Below are 22,029 nucleotides of genomic sequence, written 5' to 3' on the forward strand. Positions count from 1 at the left end.
AGTCTGTCTTAACATCTGCGTGTATGAATAATTACATAGAATCAATCCAGAAATTTTAGATTATGGTGTCTTTGAAATAAAGGAATTCATTTAACTGCTGCAGATGCCAGCAGGTAAAAGGTAAAGGACTGGACCCTGGACATTACTGCAGCTACAATGAGTGAGGCTAGATAGCCCTTAGATATGTCTACCAGATCTACAAGCCAAGAGCAGTTGTATATCCAAACACAGGGCAAAAGAAGCTCTAATTGTTTGCCCTGAAACCATAATGGTTGTAAAATAAAAAAGAAGGACAGGGGATCATAAAGGGGAGTGGGGGACTTGGCGGATACTACCAGTGTCCATAGGTAGTGCTTGTAGCTTCTGAGTGGATGGGGATGGAAACTGGATGAGATCATACATAGCAGGTCAGTTGCCTGGTGTTTGGATCAAGGTTTCACACTAGATTCTGGAATGTGAGATTTCTTTTGTTAGATCGTCCTATATCCCATAGCTGACTAAATTCCCTATCTCCCTTCGGATTCATTTTTAAGTAATAAAATTTAGGTGCCTCAGAACTTCTCTTTTTTCCAAAGGCAGAGATTTTTTTTAAAGACATAGAGAAAATCTCTCTGTGCATAGAGAAGCTGTGGCTTCTAGGTTATAATCATACATTTTGTAGTTTTAGATGATATTCTCTTTTTTGCATTTACTCTGTGAAGAACTTTGTAACGTGTCTATGGATTGGTAATTTCTCTACAGAAAGCACTTGTGTTTTGTTGACTTGTTTCTTCTTAATTATAAATTAAACTTTATGAACAATGAATGGCACATATTTCCATAAAAAGATCCTTTACAAAAGCAAAGGATTACTTTCTTTCATGGGCTCAAATTTTCTTTTAAAAATCTACTATAAGCAAAAAGATCATTAAGGTAACAGTCTTACTGCATTACATGTTTGACTCTTGTGAACAGGGCATAAAGATGACTAGAAAACCATCCATCTTTCTGAAGGAGGCATAGAATTCCATTGTGTATATATACCACATTTTCTTGACATTCATCTACTGAGGGGCATCTGGGTTAGTTCCATATCTTAGCTATGGTAACTAATGCTGCAATAAACAGAGTTGTGCTGGTAGTTTTAGTATGGTCTTATTTGTGATCATTTGGGTAAATGCCCCTAAGTGGGATTGCGAAACGAACCCCAAGATAAGGACTCAAATATTTTTGCTTTCTTGAGATTGTTTCTAACATATTTATAAGATATTTCTTTGTTGCTTTGTATGTCCCTCCCCCACGGCATAACCCCTGTTTTCACTGTATTTGATGTTGGTTTAACTTGTGGAGGGGAAAGGAAAAAACAAATTGTTTAAATAGGGATACAGGTGGACCCATTGCAACAATGAGATGTACAAGACCTTATGTCGAAAAACGAACTTTATAACTTTGGCGCGGGGGTGGTGGGTTGGGGGATAGAGGGGGCTGGAGGTGGGGCAGGTGGGGTGCTTGATAAGAAATGTACTCATTATCTTGCACATGTAATTGTAACCCCTCTGTATGGTATTTTCACAATTAAAAAAAAGAAGAAAAAAAGGAAACCATTCATCTTCTCCTAGACAGGCAGTCTATTTTAGAATCAAAATGCCATCATCAAAGGGAAGTTCCTTTATCCATGTTTTTAAAACTTCACCTATACTTTACTTAAATTGTTTGTAGGGAAAGATTCTGACTTTCCTTATCTATAAAACTCATTTATAGGACACACCATTATATTTTGATAGGATTGATTGATCTGTTTTTAATAATAAATAATTGAGGAATATAACATGTAAAGTTATTGATTATGAGAATATGTGATTTTCCATGATCCCACTATTATTTAGAATATATTACTCAATATAATTTTACTCAAGAAAAATCTGTGTATTTTACTCGATCAAATGTACCAAACTCTAAAGAAAGACGTGTAAATAAAATGCATAACTAATTGTTAAAATACTTCCTAATTGCTTAAATATTTGCTATTAATATTATTTTTAATTTTTTAATCTATTTCACTCTGTCAGCAAACTATTCTGTTTTATGATCTATATTTACACTAATATAAAAAAAGAAAATAAAAATTGAGCTTCAGGAGGCTGGTTGGTGTTGTTATTGATGTCTTAGCCTAACATGAAGGTAGTAATTTAACATTATGGTATAAATAGGAAAATATAGTGGCTGGCATGGCTGATCTTGTGTTTTAATATTGCTTCAGGGTAAAGTATGATATAACCTAATTACTGTGGTAGAGCTTTCACTGCAGGGAAAATTGTTGTGATTTCATTTGGCAACCAAGTAATTAGCTTCTCTGCTGGATGGTTTACTGTATGTTACTAATTAAGCCATCCACTGCAAATTATTTAAAAATCAGTGAAGACATTGTGGCTACAACATCACAGAGGGTAGGACATAAAACAATGGTTCATATTGTACACTTTTTCATTTTCTCTCTAAAAAAATTTACAACTAGTTCATATAGATTTAAGTATAGAGAACTAAACATCCGAAGTTATAAATACTATAGCATGATGAATTTAAGTTTATAAAGAAAAAAATAAATAGCATTGACAAATGGGGTGAAAGTAGTTTTTAAACCTCAGTGTTCCAAAGTGAAAGAGTATTTATAATATTTGCTTGCGTGCATGAGTTTATATTTGATCATTCTTTGTTGGTAGTGAATGGCAAAATCCCATATTTTTAAGTACCAAAATTATGTGGGTAATTTAGCACATTGATATACTCTAAGACTATTTGATAGCATTCTATGTTAGTACATTTTAGATTAAGATGAATCCTTCTAGCTGGGAAGGTGGCTCAGTGGTAGAGCGCTTGCCTTGCATGCATGAAGCTCTGGGTTGGATTCCTCAGCACCACATAAGCAAAAAGAAAAAAGCCGGAAGTGGTGCTGTGGCTCAAGTGGCAGAGCGCTAGCTTTGAGCTGAAGAGCTGAGGGACAGCATCCAGGCCCAGAGTTCAGGCCCCACGACCGGACCACCCCCCCAAAATAAAGTACAAGTTGTCATGTCGAAAACGAACTTTACAACTTTGGTGGGGTGGGGTTAGGATTGAGTGGGAGGGGACGGGAGGAGGCTGGGAAGGGATTTGAAGGGTAAACAAAGGAGGAGGCTGCAATTTGATAAGAAATGTGCTCATTATCTTGCCCATGTAATTGTAACCCCTCTGTACACTATGGTCACAATAAAAATAAAAAGTAAAATAAAAAAATGAAAACAAAGTAAAACTCAAAGTCAAGAAGACAAAAAAAAAGATGAATCCTTCTAGATACTAGACATGATTTGTATTAATTAAGTTTAGCAAGTACTGGAAGGTATCATAGTTGCAGTTTACTGTGTCATGATCCATGGGACACTTTGGCCCTGATTCCTGGTGAACACTTTACTATAATCCAACCGCGAAGACAAACAGTAAACCACGTGTTAAAATGCATTGTACAATCACAAGTGTCAATGTGATAAGAAAGCGGTTGTAAAGGGAGGAAAAGCCATGGGGTCCTCACTGATGCTGTGAAGGAATCAGTGTTGCCTTCTCTTTCATAAGGACTTCTTTTCTGAGAATCATAGGTTGAGTTTGAAACTGTTATCCTTATAGTACAAAACATTGCATGCAGAATAAACAGTGAACTCTGAGGTAAGGAAAGAGAAATACATTTTAAGTTCTAAAATGACAAGGTAGAAGGTCATCCTATATCCTAACTGGAATGTGACTGAAAGCTAGTTACTGAGGCTCTTTGGATAAATGTTTGCTTTTAAGAAACTTAACAGTCACTTCAGAATTTTTTACTAAATGAAAATTTTAGTTGAACCACATAAATTATTTAGATTGAAAGTTGTCTAATATCGGCAAATGTACATGGTTTGTCATAATGTAATTTAAGAAGAACTGCTATTAATTTTGTTACTCATGTAAAGGTATCAGATTTCTGTAATTGAATCAGATCAACAGCAGTTCACAAAGATATTGCAATATGATTTCTCTTTGGAAGGGAATGCTTTAAAAGTCCCACTTTGAATCCTCTAGCAAAGGCCAGCTTTATCAGCATGGAAAAAAATCATATGTGTCCCATAGTCACTTGTTTGATGATGCCTGTGTTTGCAGCTGTGGGTAACTAACTATTGCTGCTTTTAGCACTGCTCTGGCTGTCTAAATTTAGTCAAGACAAATCGAACCTTAGCTAGGTTGGCAATGGCTGAAGCAATTTAGTGAGCCACCCTTTCATAGTTAGATTACACTTGTCTTGGGACTTGAGTGTAAATGTAATGTGAGAGGCTTCTTGCTTGTTTCTGGTAAGTGTTGTGACTTGAAGACAAAAATATGTCACACTGGCTTTTTGGCTATACTTGGGAAAGACAGAACTTCAGCAGCAAGAGGAAAGAAAATGTTTCATCAGCTACATTAAGCTCTAAGGACTTCACATCTACTGTGTAAACAAAGTTGAAGTACTTTTTGTTCACCAACTTCTTTCGACTCTGACATAAGAGGTGTTTTGGGTCCTATTTTTTCATTGCTATCGAAGGATTGTTGTATAAAAAGTTTTTTTCCTAGAAAAGAGTGGTTTATATCTTTTGTGATATATCACAGAAAAAAAGGCAAAATAAATATCCCATTTGGAAAAAAATGATGGAAAATGGAAAATGTTCACTGTGGGATAAAACTCTTCAGGGTGGAAATGCATTCCTTTTGAAATGAATTCCTAATATTTTTGGAAGATGATAACTGCACATAGAATATAGGAGAAGTAATATATTAATACAAAAAATAGGTTTCTTTTTTATTACCAGAGCAACATAATCTCAACTAAGTTGTTATCCCAGTGAAAGAATGTTAACTTTATTTTACTTTCTGTTTTACAGCTATTTAGAAAGAATTATCTCTCTAAATCTAGCCAAGACTATTAGAATTCAGAGAAAATAGCTATTCTTTTATATTAATTTCTGAATACTATTCTATATATTATTGTGTACATTGCATACTGCACATCAATATCATATCTCAGGGAATTAATAAGCAATTTGTGCTTAGTCTGTGATAGAAACTTTTTAAATATTATGTACAAGATACACAACAAAATCCATATGATGCATACATAGTTGTATTGATGTAAATTACATTTTTTAACCTACAAACTTCTCAAGGGAGTTTTATTGATTGAAATTACATCAGACTATACTGTCATCTCATATATCTTAGGAATTTGTTTTGTATTTTGATGATGGCTTCCTGTTATTATTTTTTCTATTGCCAATTTTTCCTATTTTACATCCATCTGTCTTTTAGATTTTGGTACAAAATTATGTACCAGACATGGTGTTTGTCAGTGATATGAATTTCCATTTCCTTCTGAGTCTTTATGAGTATTTTAGTGAGATGTTGGAGGAAGTTATATTGACAGATCTATGCAAAATGCAAATTTGAACCAGATTTCAAATATAATCTTTAAGTTATATTTAAGTTTTGAAATTTTGTGATTCTAAGAATGGGGGATAAGTATTAACAAACTATGATGTCACGTTTCCAGGTAGAAAATTTACTGCCATTAATTCAAGAGGAAATATTTATAAAATAATATGAACATAAATGATATATAATGATATGGAAAAGAAAAAAATATTCATAGAAATACACTAATCTTCTTTGCAAATTAGATATAATGCCTAGACTAAACCAGACTCGTCTGTTAGAATATATTTGCAATGGGCCATATTTTGTTAGTTCATACTGTGGTTTGTCCTTAAAAGTGCTCTTTGGTCCAAGAACTAGAGAAGAAAACTGATAAATGAGGTTGATTTTTTAGGTTGAATACCCAATGGAATTTTCAGTAAATCATTTTGGACACAATAGAAAAAAAGAAAAACAATAAAACACTGACATGAGAGAAGCAGAGGAAGCTTTTAATTAAGTAGTTCCAGAAATAGTATGGAGAGTTAGAAGGGAGAAGACAAAAGGCAGTTTGTGGTTGTGATGGTGACTGAAGGAATATGTCATGCAAGAAGGCTTTGATTAATGGCAGGTGGAGAGACTACCTTGATGTCTACCTGAGGAGACTGGGACTCTTAGGACAGATAGTTCAAGTAGAGGAGAAATCATGGAAATGGAAATGAATCAAGAACAAAAGAGAAGCTTCTAGGTGAAAGTTTGATGTGGGTATTAAACTTGTGTTGAAAGTAAAGTGATGGACAAAAGAGATGTGAGGAATTTTCTTTATTAGGAGATCTCTGGGGAACAAAATACTGTGAAAGAGTGAGTTGTTAAAGGAATTCCAATAAGATAACCTTCCAATGTGTTATGCTTTGAACGACTGTACTCCTCCCAAGTTCCTATGCTAAAATTCTATCTCCAAGTAATGGTTAGGAAGACAGAAACTTGGAGAAAGAGATTATAAAGATCATCATCATTAATGGGGTTAAAGTCCATATAAAAAGGCCTTAGTCAACTTTCTCACTTTTGGCACAATATGTAAACTGCTAAAGAAAGCAAAGGGCATCCACAAGCCAGTAAGCAGGCCATTGCCTTACTCCAGGTTCATTTGGTTCTTGGATTGTTTCAAACCCAAGAACTGTGGGAAATAAATACATGTGGCTTACTAGCCTCACTGTAGTTTTGGTAGCAGACAGTATATATATATATATATATATATATATATATATATATATATGTATGTATGTGTATATATATATACACACATATATATATATATATATGTGTGTATATATATATACACATATATATATATATATATATTATTGAGTGCTTACAAATTACTATCTTAACCCTTGCCAGGACTTGCTTCTGTCACTCTGTTTCTTTAGGCAGAGTTGTAAGACTTTCTCTTGACCAAATAATATGAATGAACCTCTCTAAGAGCTACAGAGTGTTTTTCATTGCTTACAGCAACATTCCAGTTCATGGAGACACCCTAGACTTGTTTCTCTTGAGTGAGGACAATAGGAAGTCGACAGCTACTTTGCAATTTTGAGGTTGAAATGTCATTTTATATCCTTGACTGGAGCCCTTGGAACCTATCAAAAGACATACAGAATTAATGAGAAATACATCTTGTTATAAGGGTATGCACTTAGTACTGCAGAACTAAACTTATCTTCTCTAAATTACTTACTTGACTGGTCATCTGATTACATTAAAAGTAAATTTCAAAGTTCTCACAGACATAGGTTAATAACTATACTCTATAAGGTTTAGAAAGAGTGAAAGAGGATTAAGGTAGTAAGTTATTATTAATTGTATTCAAATTGATACCCTTGTTGAACTTAGTTGTGGAGTACAGAAACTTTCCAAACACTCCTGAGATCAAACTAGAAGACATATAGTAAGCACAGCACTATATTTCTTACTTAAAAGACTTAAACATCAGAAGTAACTGAGGTAGAAGCTGGAACATTGCTATTTTCAGCCTAGACCGCACTAAGATTTGAAACCCTATTTCCAAAGAAGGTATGGATAGAAGCGTTCTTAATTAGATGGGGGCTGTAGTTCAAGTGGTAGAACACCTGCCAAGAAAGCATCATGCCATTAATTCTATTGCTTGTACTGCCCCTAAATTTTCTAAATTAATTTCTCCTTTGCCTTCCAATCTTTATGTTAAAAAATAGATGCTTTTCTGTGTGCTAATAATGAGACTTGAGCTCAGGGTCTTTTGCATGATTTCAGCTGGCACTCTTACTTGAGCTATGTTTAAAATTTTGGGTTTTTTTGTTGTTGATTAATTTGGATATTGTGTAACTGGGCAAGCTTTAATGAACAAATTTGATGAATATTTTTTATTATTCTTTTTAAATAAACTTTTCTCTGGATTTAAAATTAGTGGTCATACAAAAAGTAGTGCATTTGTATTTATAGTCTTCAAAACAACTTAAGGTACCCAAATATAAGTACATGTAAAAGAAGTCACTGATAATCATATCTGATAGGAAGAGATTTTAACGGTATAGAAAGAACTACCCAAAGAATGAAAAAAGAAGGGAAGAGGAGGAGAATGCAGTCAATATTCCAACATATATCTTACAAAATTAAGAAGAGGGAAGGAGGGGTTGGGTATAGAGAGATAGCAGAGAATGTCCAGAGGGGTGAAATTGACCAAGATCTATAGATAGACTGCTTTGTTAAATGGCAACTCCTTTGCACAACTATCTAAAGATAAAAATAAATTAAATATAAAGAAATTATATCCTTGTGCACAAAAGAAAGAATATCTTTACTTGCAGAAATCAACAAAATTCTGTGAAGAAAATAATCATGTAATGAAATATTAATAAATAAAATATGTGTATTATTTATTAATGCCCCCAAATATAAACAAATCTGGGAGACATGAGAAACATCTTTGGAGTCTTTTTAAGGCATTTCTGTTTTCTTATAAGTGTTTTATTGTGAAAATACTGTACAGAGGGGTTACAGTTACATGAGCAAGGTAATGAGTACATTTCTTATCAAGCATTGTTGCCTCCTCCTATGTTTTTTCCCTACCATCCCTGCCCTCCCACCTCCACACATACACTCCCCCCCCCCAAGTTGTAAAGTACATTTTTCAACATAGTTTCTTATACATCTCATTGTTACAATGGGTCAGGCCCAAAGAAACATAGGTCACATGGTTTCCCCTATTTGCAATATCTAGTATATGTCTGGGACAATTAGGAAAGGTCAAAAGCTATGTACATACGACCAGATAAGATGTAGTTAAGCGAAATGAACCCCAAGACAGGGAGACAAGTGCTTTTTTTCTTTCTTGCTATTGTTTCTAACATATTTATAAGGTACAATGTGATTTTTATGTTGCTTTGTATGTTCCTCCCCCCACTGTATAATCCCTGTTTTCACTGTATTTGATGTCAGTATAATTTGGGGAGGGGAAGGGAAAAAATCAATCTGTTTAAATAGACATATCTGCTTTTTTAGTGTCTTTTTTGGGTCATGTTTTAAAGAGCATAAGAATTGCTTCAGATAAAAATCATGAACATATCTTAGCTATGGTAAATAATGCTGTGATAAACATAGTTGTGCTGGTAGCCTTAGTATGGCCTTGTTTGTGATCATTTGGGTAAATGCCCAAAAGTGGGATTGCTGGGTCATAGGGGAACTCTATGTGGAGTCTTTTGAGGAAACTCCATACTGCTTTCCAAAGTGGTTGAACAACAATGCAGTAAGGTTCCCTTCTGGCCACATCCCCTCCAGCATCTGCTGTTAGAGTTTTTTATTATACCGTTCTAACTGGGGTGAAGTGGAATCTCAATGTTGTTTTGATTTGCATTTCTTTTATTGCTAGAGAAGTTGAGCATTCTTCATGTGTCTATTGGCCATTCTTATTTCCTCTTCAGAAAAGTCTCTCTTTAAGTCTTTTTTAAAATAAGTTCTTTATTGTGAAAATACTGTACAGAGGGGTTACAGTTACATGAGCAAGGAAATGAGTACATTTCTTATGAAGCACTGTTGCCTCCTCCTTTGTTTTTCCCCTACCATCCTTTCCCTCACACTTCCGCAATTACACTTCCCCTCAGCTAAATTGTAAAGTTTGTTGTTCAACAGTGTCTTTTACATCTCATTGTTACAATGGGTCAACATGTATCCCTATTAAAACATTTTGCTTTTTCCCTTCCCCTCACCAAATTATACCGACATCAAATACAGTGAAAACGGGTTATACCCAGGGGGAAGAACATACAAAGCAAAAAAAAAATCACATGGTTCATTATAAATACATTAGAAACAATAGCAAGAAAGAAAAAAAACACTGTGTCCCTATATTGGAGTTCATTTCCCTTACCATCATCTTATCTGGTCATATGTACATAGCTTTTGACCTTTTCTGCTTGTCCCAGATATATAATAGTTATTGCAAATAAGGGAAACCTAGGACCTATGTTTCTTTGGGCCTGGTTTACTTCACTTAATATAATATTTCCAAGTCTTTCCAAGCCTTTAGCAGTTGTTTCTTTGAGGATTTGTTGGTGGTGGATTTAAATTTTTGAGTTCTAAGTATATTTTAGTTATGAGGCTTTTGTCCATTTTATGGCTAGTGAAGATCTTCTCCCAGTCCATGGGCTTTCTAATGATCTTGCTACCTATGTCCTTTGCCATGCAGAAGCTTTGCAGTTTCATGCAATCCCATTTGTCCATTCTTTCTTTAATTTGTTGTGTTTCTGGATCTCTATTAAGAAAATTTCGGCCTGTGCTAGGGAGCTCTGGAGTTTCTTCTATTCCTTCCTTTAATGTTTTCATGGTGTCTGCTTTTATTTCAAGGTTTTTGTGATTCATTTGGAGTTGATTCTGGTGCAGAGTGAAAAATACAGACCTAGATTTAGTTTTCTACAGGTGTTTAACCAGTTTTGCCAGCACCATTTACTGAAGGGCTCTTTCTTCCATTCTATTTGTTTTAGCTCCCTTGCCAAAGATTAGATGGCTATAGGTTTGTAGGTTCATTTCTGGGTCTTCAGTCCTATTCCATTGGTCCGCAGATCTGTTCTTGTGCCAGTACCAAACAAGGTCATACCGAAGCTACCAACACAACAATGTTTACTGCAGCATTATTCACCATATCTAAGATATGGAACCAACCTAGATGCCCTTCAGTAGATAAATAGATCAAGAAAATATGGTATATATACATACACACACACACACACACACACACACACACACACACACACACACACATATGGAATTCTATGCCTCCATCAGAAAGAATGGCATTATCCCATTTGTTAGGAAATGGAAAGAGTTGGAAAAAATTTCAATAAATGAAGTAAGCCAAGCCCAAAGAAACATAGGTCCTATGGTTTCCCTTATTTGCAATAACTAGTACATGTCTAGGATAAGCAGAAAGGCAAAAAACTATGTACATATGACCATATAAGATGATGTTAAGCAAAATGAGCCCCAAGATAGGGACACAAATATTTTTTTCTTTCTTGCTATTGTTTCTAATGTATTTATAATGTACCATGTGATTTTTTTTGTTTCTTTATATGTTCCTCCCTCATGGTATAACCCATGTTTTCACTGTATTTGATGTCAGTGCCCTACATCCCTGCATCTTGTATATACACATCTCTAATTAGGGAAAGGAAGGGAAGGAAAAAAACAAAATGCTTAAGTAGGGATAAGTGTTGGCCCATTGTAACAATGAGATGTACAAGATACCATGTTGAAAATGAACTTGACAACAGTTGGGGTGGATAGTTGTGGAGGTGGAAGGAAAGGGATGGTAGGGGAAAAACAAAGGATGTGACAACAATCCTTGATAGGAAATGTACTCATTACCTTGCTCATGTAATTGTAACCCCCTGTACAGTATTTTTACAATAAAAATGTACAAAAATATTGATCATTAATTCTTCACAGCATAAAAGCAATTAAAAACATCCTATTGTATATGAAACGTTTTTCATATTCTTCTAAGTACATAATATGAACAGATTAATAAATTTCGAACCACAATCAAATTACCAATAAAATAAACACTGCTTGTTGTTTTCCCTATTTGGCTCACTAGCTCACTGTTTTTATGCCTTATGACAAAAACTAAGTCACTAAGATTTTCCTTGTGCAATGGATGAAACTAACAATATTTAAAGTTTTATATATCATGTATACATAGATAGACATAAATATAGATACCTCCATCCTGAAAATCAGTCTCTCTTCCTGTGATATGCTGCCTGCATTAGCCTTTTATTCTTTTATAGTCGTCTCTGCTGCATGGTTCACCCTCATATTTTCTTCTGCCCATAGATGAAGGGTCACAGTTGTAGAGTGTGAGAGAATCCCTGTGGATAAATGCTAGTCAAATCCATGTTACAGGTTAAGGGGTGGGGGTGGGACAGGGAAGCCAAAGGAAGAAAGCAATCACTGAGGTGAAATTGTGTCTCGTAACAAGCAACACAACACATTTCTTTCATTGGAACTAGGTCATGTATGGTGAACAATGGGGATAAAGTTGACCTCAATACGATGTTTGCCTCATTTATTTATTTACTTATTTATTTATTCATTCGTTTATTTCCATTTTTTGAGCCCTTTAATAACAATAGGTACCTATTGTTGAGTGCCTGCTGTCTTGCAGATGATTTTTGTCCAACTTACAACTTTAACAAAGCAGTTTCTATCAGACCTATTAGAGAAACAAGACTTTCAAGTTCTTAGAAGTTAAAAATGCAAACATCCACAGCCAGGTGCCAGTGGCTCACGCCTGTAATCATTGTAGCTACTCAAGATCTGAGGATCACGGTTCAAAGCCAGCCCGGGCAAGAAAAGTCTATGAGACTCTTTCTCCAATAAACCACGAGAAACCCAGAAGTAGCGCTGTGGCTTACGTAGTAGACGCTTGCCTTGAGCTGAAGACCTGAGGGGCAGTGCTCAGGCCCAGAGTTCAAGCCCCATAACCAACAACAACAACAACAAAAAATGGCAATCATCCCAGCTCTTATATTTATACTGCGACTGGGAATTGGTATAGACATATGATTTCAATACTACATTCCTTTAGTTTCTAAACTATTTCTTACTAGTAAAAAAGTTTTAGCGCTTATAGTGATTCACATCAGTCATCTTAGCTTGTAAGAAGCTTAAGTAGACTGGTAAAGACAGACCCTATAAAAAATTAGAATACAATAAAGCAAAAGAATAACTGAATGTTTGGCTCAAATGATAGTGTAATATTCCAAATTTAAACCCTAGAACTGCCTCCCTTCAAAAAAGTGACAAAGCCGGGTGACGGTGGCTCACGCCTGAAATCCTAGCTACTCAGGAGGCTGAGATCCAAGGATCACGGTTCAAAGCCAGCCCGGGCTGAAAAGTTCGTGATACTCTTATCTCCAATAAACCACTCGAAAGCCAGAAGTGGCACTGTGGCTCTAGCAGTAGAGTGCACGCCTTGACCTCAAGAGCGCAGGGACAGCGCCTAAGCCAAGAGTTCAAACTCCACGACCGACCAAAAAAAAAAGGGGGGGGGGACATTTATATAGAAAGAAAACTCACAAAAACATTATTTTAGAATGAAATGATTGAAATAAAAACTAGAGCTCTGTTCATTCCAATTCAAATATATGATATTATGAATATACATATATATATATGTATATATATATATATATATATATATATATGGAAACTACGTTTAAGTTAATGGATCACTCTACAATCAAAGCAACACTCTGAAAACATTTGAAACCTTTAAACTTTTAAGTATAAGGCCTTCTATTTATCAGATTCTACTTACTGCTGCCAAAGATATTTTAATTGCCTTTTATTCATTAGTTTCTACTATTTTCTAATGCAAATCCTAATATTTTAATGTGTCACATTAAAATTGATTTTTGAGCAGCTGACTATATTAGCTTTCTTTTTAAAAATTTATTTATTTTTTAATTGTGAAAATAGCGCACAGAGGGATTACAATTACATGGGCAAGATAATAAGTACATTTCATATCAAGCATTGTTGCCTCCTCTTTTGTTTCCCCTTCCCATCCCTTCCCATTTCCCCTCCCATCCCCCACACAATGCCAAAAAAAAGTTGTGAAGTTCATTTTTCGACATAACGTCTTATACATCTCATTGTTGCAATGGGTCCACCTTCCCCTCCACAAATTACACCAACATCAAATACAGTGAAAACAGGGGTTATACCATGCGGGAGGGACAAAGACCTTATAAATATGTTAGAAACAATAGCTAGAAAGAAAAAAAAAACATTTGAGTACTTATTTGGGGGTTCATTTCTCCTAGCATCAACTTATCTGACTGTTTCTGCTTGACTCAGACATATACTAGTTATTGCAAATAAGGGAAACGATGGGACCTAAGTTTCTTTGGGCCTGGCTTCCTTCACTTAATATAATTTTTTCCGTCTTTCCATTTCCTAACAAATGGGGCAATGTCATTCTTTCTGATGGAGGCATAGAATTCCATTGTGTATATGTACCACATTTTATTGATCCATTGTTCTACTGAGGAGCATCTGGGTTGGTTCCATATCTTAGCTTTCATAGATCCTAATATTACCAGAAAGGAGAAAGAAGGAAACATATATGGTACCTAAGAATGGAATTCTATTTTGTTTTTGAATCTGAAGAGTAGAAGCAGTGACAAGTAAATAATATACTTAAAGTCACATAACTATTATAGATTTTATGTTAGCTTGAAGTACATGATTATTTAACACAAATGGCTATTGGTATGAAAATAATGTTCTCAACTACAGTACTTATATAGGAGCAACTAGGGTAGCAAAATATGTAAGATAGAGATAATGTGAAATGATGCAGATATACAAGACAAATCACCTCAATTTAGAGGTCCTCCCTGTTTTCATGCTATGAAATTCTATGTGAGGCCTAATGAAAGTATCAGGAAATATAATATAAATAGTAATTGTCTAAGTTAGACAAAAGAATATATGATCCAAAACATACTGCTTGATGATTTATACTAAATAGGTAAAATTCCGATTATATTAAATCAATGGGTAGATTTTGAAGATTATTTTAAATAGCATTTATTGGAATAGAATAGTCATAAAAATCTTCATTTTTTTCTGTTGAAAACCATTTTGCAAAAATTTACAGCGTATATTCTTTATGAACATATTGCCTAAAAAGAAAATGAATAAATTTTCTGTCCTTTGTTTCTCCAGAAAGAAACATACAGAGAAATATGCTTCCCATTTTATCCTCTTTGCTAAGAAGTTTGGAATCACTGTTAGGCATTTGTCTTTCTATCTTTGTTTGTACATGTTTATGTGGGTGCATGTATTTTTATTCCAGTGTGCCACAAATAATTTTTTAGCACTTGTGTTGGTACAAACAAATAGACAAAATAAATGTGAGAAATACTTTGTGTTATAACAGATGCTTGTTTTTAAAAAAAATCTTTGTCTTTTTACTTATTAAAAATAGTCAATATTCATTTTATCTTGTAACAATTTATACAATTAATATGCACATTAGCTTAATGTATATATTAAATAATGCTTTATTGTTTTTCCTCCTCTTTGCATTTAGAAATTTTATCAAAATCATTTTGGAGATATTTTACTGTCACTCTAAGAAATATTTTACTGCCATCATTATAATGTGTGGCAATGAACTAAGCTTGTATGTCTTCCTGAGACACATAGTTGCCATTAATCATAAGTAGAACATATATGGTGGTTTCAGTTTAATTCTTAATGGGCTATATAGTACTTAATAAAATTACCACAGAGAATTCATGAGTAGCATTTAATTAGCCCATGACAGCCTGATTTTAAAGATTGTAATATCCAATTTCTCAATGGCATAATGATCTTTGAAAAAATTTATTACAGGAAAAATATGAAGTAATGAATTTATGTAATCTTATTTAAGGCCAGTCATGGGGACAAATTGAGGGAAAGTTATTCTCCTCTGAACTATTGCACAGATTGGAGTGGGATGAAGGTCTGACTGCCTCTTCTGTATTAGCCTGAAGAATGCCAAGCATTTTGACCACACTGCTTTCCTACTTCCAAGATAAGAATGAGACTAAAGGGAAATGAAGCTAGGAAGAAGGAGGAGGAAAGTCTAAGACAGCCTCACTAACCTGGCCATCAATTTAAGTCAAACAAAACTCATGTTCATGAGATTATCCCTGAAAGTTTAATGTTATTGAAACTTATCGGTACTGTTAACCTTTCCTCCAGAGGGCAATAAAGAAGTTTATCTTTGTTCTTGTCTCCTATGAATCAATATTCACCTTGTGATTTGGGATTTCATTTGCATTTCTGGAAATGTGTATGTGAAAGCCCAGAATATTCCACAACACCTGTGGAAATCAGGGAGATCCAATGTAGGACCAAATGGTTATCAGAAAATCCACGAGAAGAGATATTCTTGGGTTTTATCTGATGAAGATGACTAGAGTCCCATGAATAGATTATGGTACCAACCAGTCCAGGTTAGAACCACCAGCCATTGTTGTCTCCAGAGAGAAAGAGTGAGAGAGAGCAATGTTAATGTGATCATCAATCTCACAGAAAAGAAGTCTGATGGACCAGTTCTAAGATATGTTTATGCTCTGATAAAATATCAAGCTACATACTATGATATTTGCATGACTGTGGAGTATCCATTCTTCTTCCCCCAAAATTACAACATAGGTCTCATTAGTCAGATAGCCTCCCTTAAGGACAATTTCATTTTTTCCCTCATGAATCCAAGGTATGAGCAAATGGTGAAATGCCAGTAGGGTAGAAGTAGATGTTAGGGGCATTTGGCCAACATGCTCATAACATTTTCTCATGCAGGATAGATCTACTCAGCCCATATCCCTATGTCATTAATATTGTCCTGCAGAGTATTACTTCTTGCTGACAAATCTGAGACTCATAGTTATTTATAATACCTTATATAATTCCTATAATATCAAAGTTAGGATAAATAAATATAGATACATGGTTATCCTTTATGTATGGCCAATATCTCTCTCTACTAGAGACTAAGAATACAAACAAGTTATTTTTAATGTATTAACAAAAGTATGATATATGCAAAGGATGATGCTAATAGTATCAATCCTTTGAACAACTAACTGATAGTTTACTAAATGAATACTAGGAAGCTAGAACTTGTGGTGTCCTGATGAGAGAGTGAATTAGAGGAGAGGGGTAGAGAAATGGAAAGAGAAAGCGTTAGGAATGCAATCATAATATTATATATGTGCATGTTTATGCATAAACGCATGTATATGGAAATGGAATGAGGAAAATTGAAGGAAGGAGTAAGGATAGGAGAGATGGTTTAGAATTATGAAGGATGTTATTTGCTATCAAAAATATTCAGAGATCCACCAAACACAGTTATCAAGAAATGTGAAGTACAGTAAATTTTTATTTACTTTGTAAATAATATTCTAATATATTCCATGGCTGGGAAGGTGGCTCAGTGGTAGAATGCTTGCCTTGCATGCATGAGGCCCTGGGTTCGATTCCTCAGCACCACATAAGCAAAAAGAAAAAAAAAGCCAGAAGTGGCGCTGTGGCTCAAGTGGTAGAGCGCTAGCCTTGAGCTGAAGAGCTGAGGGACAGCGCCCAGGCCCAGAGTTCAGGCCCCACGACTGGACCCCAAAAAAAAAAAAAAAGAAATCTAATATATTCCAGTCAATTTGAACATATAAAGTATTTACTGATATAGTAGGTTTATTCATATTATATATGATTTTTTGTATAATTTTTATTGTAAAAATATTGTACAGAGGGATTAGAGTTACATGAGCAAGGAAACGAGTACATTTCATATTGAGCAATGTTGCCTCCTCTTTGTTTTTCCCCTACCATCCTTTCAGTCCCACCTCCACAAATACCCCCCACCGTCCCCCACCGAAGTTGTAAAGTTCATTTTCAACATAGTGTTTTGTAGATCTCATTGTTACAATGACTCAACCTGTATCTTTATTTAAGTATTTTGTTTTTTTCCCTTCCCCAAATTAGAGAAGTATATATATACAAGATGCAGGACACTGACATCCAATACAGTGAAAGCAGGGGGGAGGCATTCCTACCCTGGGGGAGGAATGTACAAAGAAACAAAAAAAAAAATCACATGGTACCTTATTTGCAATGACTAGTACATGACAAGCAGAAAGGTCCAAAGTTATGATATGACCATATAAGATGATGTTAAGTGAAATGAACCCCAAGATAGAGACACAAATATTTTTTTTCTTGCTTGCTATTGTTTCTAATGAATTTATAGGATTTTTTAAAACTCTGTGACATTAAGATATTTTCTTTGGGTATATAATGCACTTAATTTCTCCAATTATTATGAGGCATCACTAAAGAAGCCCAGCATGATGTTCAGCAGATCATGATGTTCAAGAGGATCAATGTTCTTGCAGTGGGGAACATGAAAATGAGCATAAATGCTGACATAGTCCTCAGGCAATTTTTAAATGTGTCCTACTGCCCCTCAGATATGTGTGATGCCCCCTACTGTAGGAATAAAGAAGAATGCATTTACAACTCTATTCAGTTTGCCAAGAGCCAGAGGCAGCATTTAATTGTACCAATAGACATACCATATCAAAAGAACTACAACTCAGGTTAAGTGTAGTCAGTTCAGATTTACATAAAAAAATAGATTTACCTTTATTTTTATTTTTTTTCTGATTTAAATTTTTTTTGTTGTTGTGAGAATACCATACAGAGGAGTTACAATTACATGGGCAAGATAACGAGTACATTTCTTGTCAAGCATTGTTGCCTCCTCTTTGTTTCCCCTTCCATCTCTTCCCATACACCCCCCTCCACTCCCCTTGATCCTCCCCCTTCTCCCCACCAAAGTTGTAAAGTTCGTTTTTCCACATAACGACTTGTACATCTTATTGTTTGCAATGGGTCCACCTGTATCCCTAGTTAAATGATGGTTTTTTTCCCTTCCCCTCCACAAATTATACCAACATCAAATACAGTGAAAGCAGGGGTTATACCGTGGGGTAGTGACATACAAAGCAACAAAGGAATCATCTTATAAATATGTTAGAAACAATTGCATGAAAGGAAAAAAAAAACAAAAAAAACATTTGAATACTTATCTTGGGGTTCATTCCCCTAACATCAACTTATCTGACCTTTTCTGCTTGTCTCAGACAAGTTATTGCAAATAAGGGAAAGAATGGGTCCTATGTTTCTTTGGGCCTGCCTTCCTTCACTTAATATAATTTTTTCCAAGTTCTTTCCATTTCCTAATAAATGGGGCAATGTCATTCTTTCTGATGGAGGCATAGAATTCCATTGTGTATATATACCACATTTTCTTGATCCATTCATCTACTGAGGGGCATCTGTGTTGATTCCATATCTTAGCTATGGTAAGTAATGCTGAACAGACCCCAGGACCAATGGAATAGAATTGAAAACCCAGAAAGGAACCTACAGACCTATATCCATCTAATCTTCGATAAGGGAGCTAAAAAAATAGAATGGAAGAAAGACAGCCTCTTCAGTAAATGGTGCTGGCAAAATTGGTTAACTACTTGTAGAAAACTAAATCTAGATCCTTATATATCACCCTGCACCAGAATCAACTCCAAATTGATCAAAGACCTCGGAGTCAAAGCAGACCCTCTGAAAACATTACAGGATGGAGTAGGAGAAACATTAGGTCTCCTTGGCACAGGCAGAAATTTTCTTAATAGAGACCTAGATTTAATTTTAAAAACTCACTTTTCTTAGCAATCCAGGAAGGGAACAAGGGTATTACAGGAAGTATTACCTCTGCATTAAGTATTAGATGGTGTCAGTTATCTTTGGGATCCTCCAGACATGTAGTATTATACTTGATGCATTTTCCAGGGTAGAAGGCTGTTTCTGTTTGTCCCTCCCTGCCATAAAGTCTCATAGAACACAGATTATAAAACAATGTATGGTTTCTACTAACTGTGAAGGAAATTTCACTCTGTAATCTGTTTAGGAAAAGGATAATGACTGCAGAGTGGTTAAATAGATGTATGGTTGCAAGGTCTTGGGAGACAAATTTAGGCCCAAATTGCAATCACTGACATAAAGATCGATGATGGTATTACCTTTTCTTCACTACTGGTGTCAATCAGAACTTGCCTAACTGTTCTTAAAGTATCTTTTATTTCTCTTCCTTAATACATGGTTAGCTTATTACTTACCCTAATTCTTTTCAGAAGTAATTTATTCAATCTTAATCATTTCTTCATTACTGATTTTAATTAAAAGATTTACCTAACTTTTTTATTGTCAAGATGATGTACAGAGGGGTTACTGTTACATAAGTAAAGTAATAAGTACATTTCTTGTCAAACTTGTTACTCCTTCCCTCATTTTTCTCCTACTTTCCCTTCCCCAACACTCCTCACCCCCAAGTTGTGCAGATCATTTCCAACATATTCTCTTGTGTATGTTGCTATTGCATTGGTTCCCCTCCTGTCCTTTGTCTCACCATTCTTTTGTTCCCTTTCATATGTACAATACCAGGGCACCACAATCAAATACAGTAACAACAGTGGATACACCACAGGGGGAAGAACATACAAAAGAAACAAAAAAATCACATAGCACATTAAAAACAAGAACAAAGAAAAACCTCTTGGGCCCATGTCATGGAATTCATTTTGTTTCGTATTATCTTATAAGGTCATATGTACATAGCTATTGAGATATTCTGCCCATCTGCTAAGATTATGCTAGATGTATACTAATTATTGCAAATAAGGGAAACCATGGGACCTATGTTTCTTTGAAAATATCTGTCATTCTTCTTTCTCAATACTTAGTTATCTTAGTATTGACTCAAATTTCTTTTTAAAAGTAATTAAGGGAATATTAATCCAATTTTCTTGCAGTGACTTCACAGTCTTTTCTCGTGGAAATCTGGATTCATCTTTAATCAATGATTTTTGGATCTCTTAACTACTCTAAATATGGAATTTTGTGAAAAATAAACACAAAAACTAAACAAAAAAAGAAAACCTCACAGTTTTTTCATCCTGATAGCTTATGTCAGTAATCAGTCCACAAGATCTCATTCTACTTGATTTTTTAATCGTAGATTGACTAATATATTACTCATTGTAATCTCTTCTGCAATCACTATAATCTTTTCTACCACCAGAGATATTGAATACCCAGATTCCTTCTTCCTTTAGATTAGTAACCCTTTAGATTAGTAACATTGCCTTTTAGATTAGTTGCCCTTTAGATTAGTAACATTGTGTTTTATCCTTGAATTTTATTACTACTTATTCTCACCCATTTCACAATTCTAGCATTTCTATTTATTCTATATTACATGATTTCAAGGAATCATCTCTCTCTCTCTATTAGTCGGGTCCTTCTAAAGATAGAAACAATGAACTTCTTAAGATTTTTTTTCTTCATACCTTATCTGTGCATTTCTTAATGCATCAGGGAATTGAATAATCTCTAAAATATTTTGGGGAAAAACACTTCGTTGTTACATCTCTAAACTTTATAACAAAACCTATTTCAACACAACAACCTCATTGAGGATTTCTTTCTTTAGTATTTTGGCAAGTAAATAATGCTATCCTTACTCTTTTACTGTAGTCTATTTTGTAGAAGTTTCAAAAAACTATTTTACTAGATTATAAAGATTGATTCTATTTGTACACAAAATATTGACTTTCAATTTAAGCGTGAGTGATTCTGATTCCCATAGGTGCTGTGGATATTATAATAGCTGCCATGGTGTCTTGCCCAGTTCTCCACTCAAGGCATGATTTTTGGCAGTGTTACGGATGCTTCATATAGAGTACATTTCTGAGAATTGCTATTGGCCATCAGGGACTGTCTCAACAAGTCCTTCTCCCTCTATTGTGAGGTCACATCAAATTACTAGTCTACAAAATTACTCAAAGGGTTCTCATGTCATTTTAGTTACTGAATATTTTTAATGGTCATTCAATTCCAGAACTCCTTGTGGGACTAAGACCCCTAAGTGCCTCTCAGTCATTTGGTCTCTCTGTTCCTGCTTCCTACACTTGAAACACATGCTATTTCCTATACTACTCCCTTTGGTAAGATTTTTCTACATAAATCTCCATTACAGAGTCTGAGGAAGCCAACCTATTATACCAACCAATGTGTTCTCTAGCCCTGACCTTACATTTCTTAAGGTTAACTCTACAAATGATTCCAAAGTTTCTACCCTGATATATTAATGACTACTTTTTTTCTTTGTTTTTATTGTGAAAATACCATACAGAGGAGTTACATTTACATGGGCAAGATAATGAGTACATTTCTTATCAAGCATTTTTGCCTTTGTTTCCCCTTCCCATCCCTTCAACATAACGACTTGTACATCTCATTGTTGCAATGGGTTCACTTGTTTCCCTATTTAAACAATTTGCTTTTTCCCTTACCTTCCACAAATTATACGAACATCAAATACAGTGAGAGCAGGGGTTATACCATGGGGGAGGGACATACAAAGCAACAAAGAAATCATCTTTTAAATATGTT

Source organism: Dipodomys spectabilis, unplaced genomic scaffold, assembly GCF_019054845.1.
Source record: "Dipodomys spectabilis isolate Male_0828 unplaced genomic scaffold, ASM1905484v1 ptg000098l, whole genome shotgun sequence".
NCBI classification, from domain to species: domain Eukaryota; kingdom Metazoa; phylum Chordata; class Mammalia; order Rodentia; family Heteromyidae; genus Dipodomys; species Dipodomys spectabilis.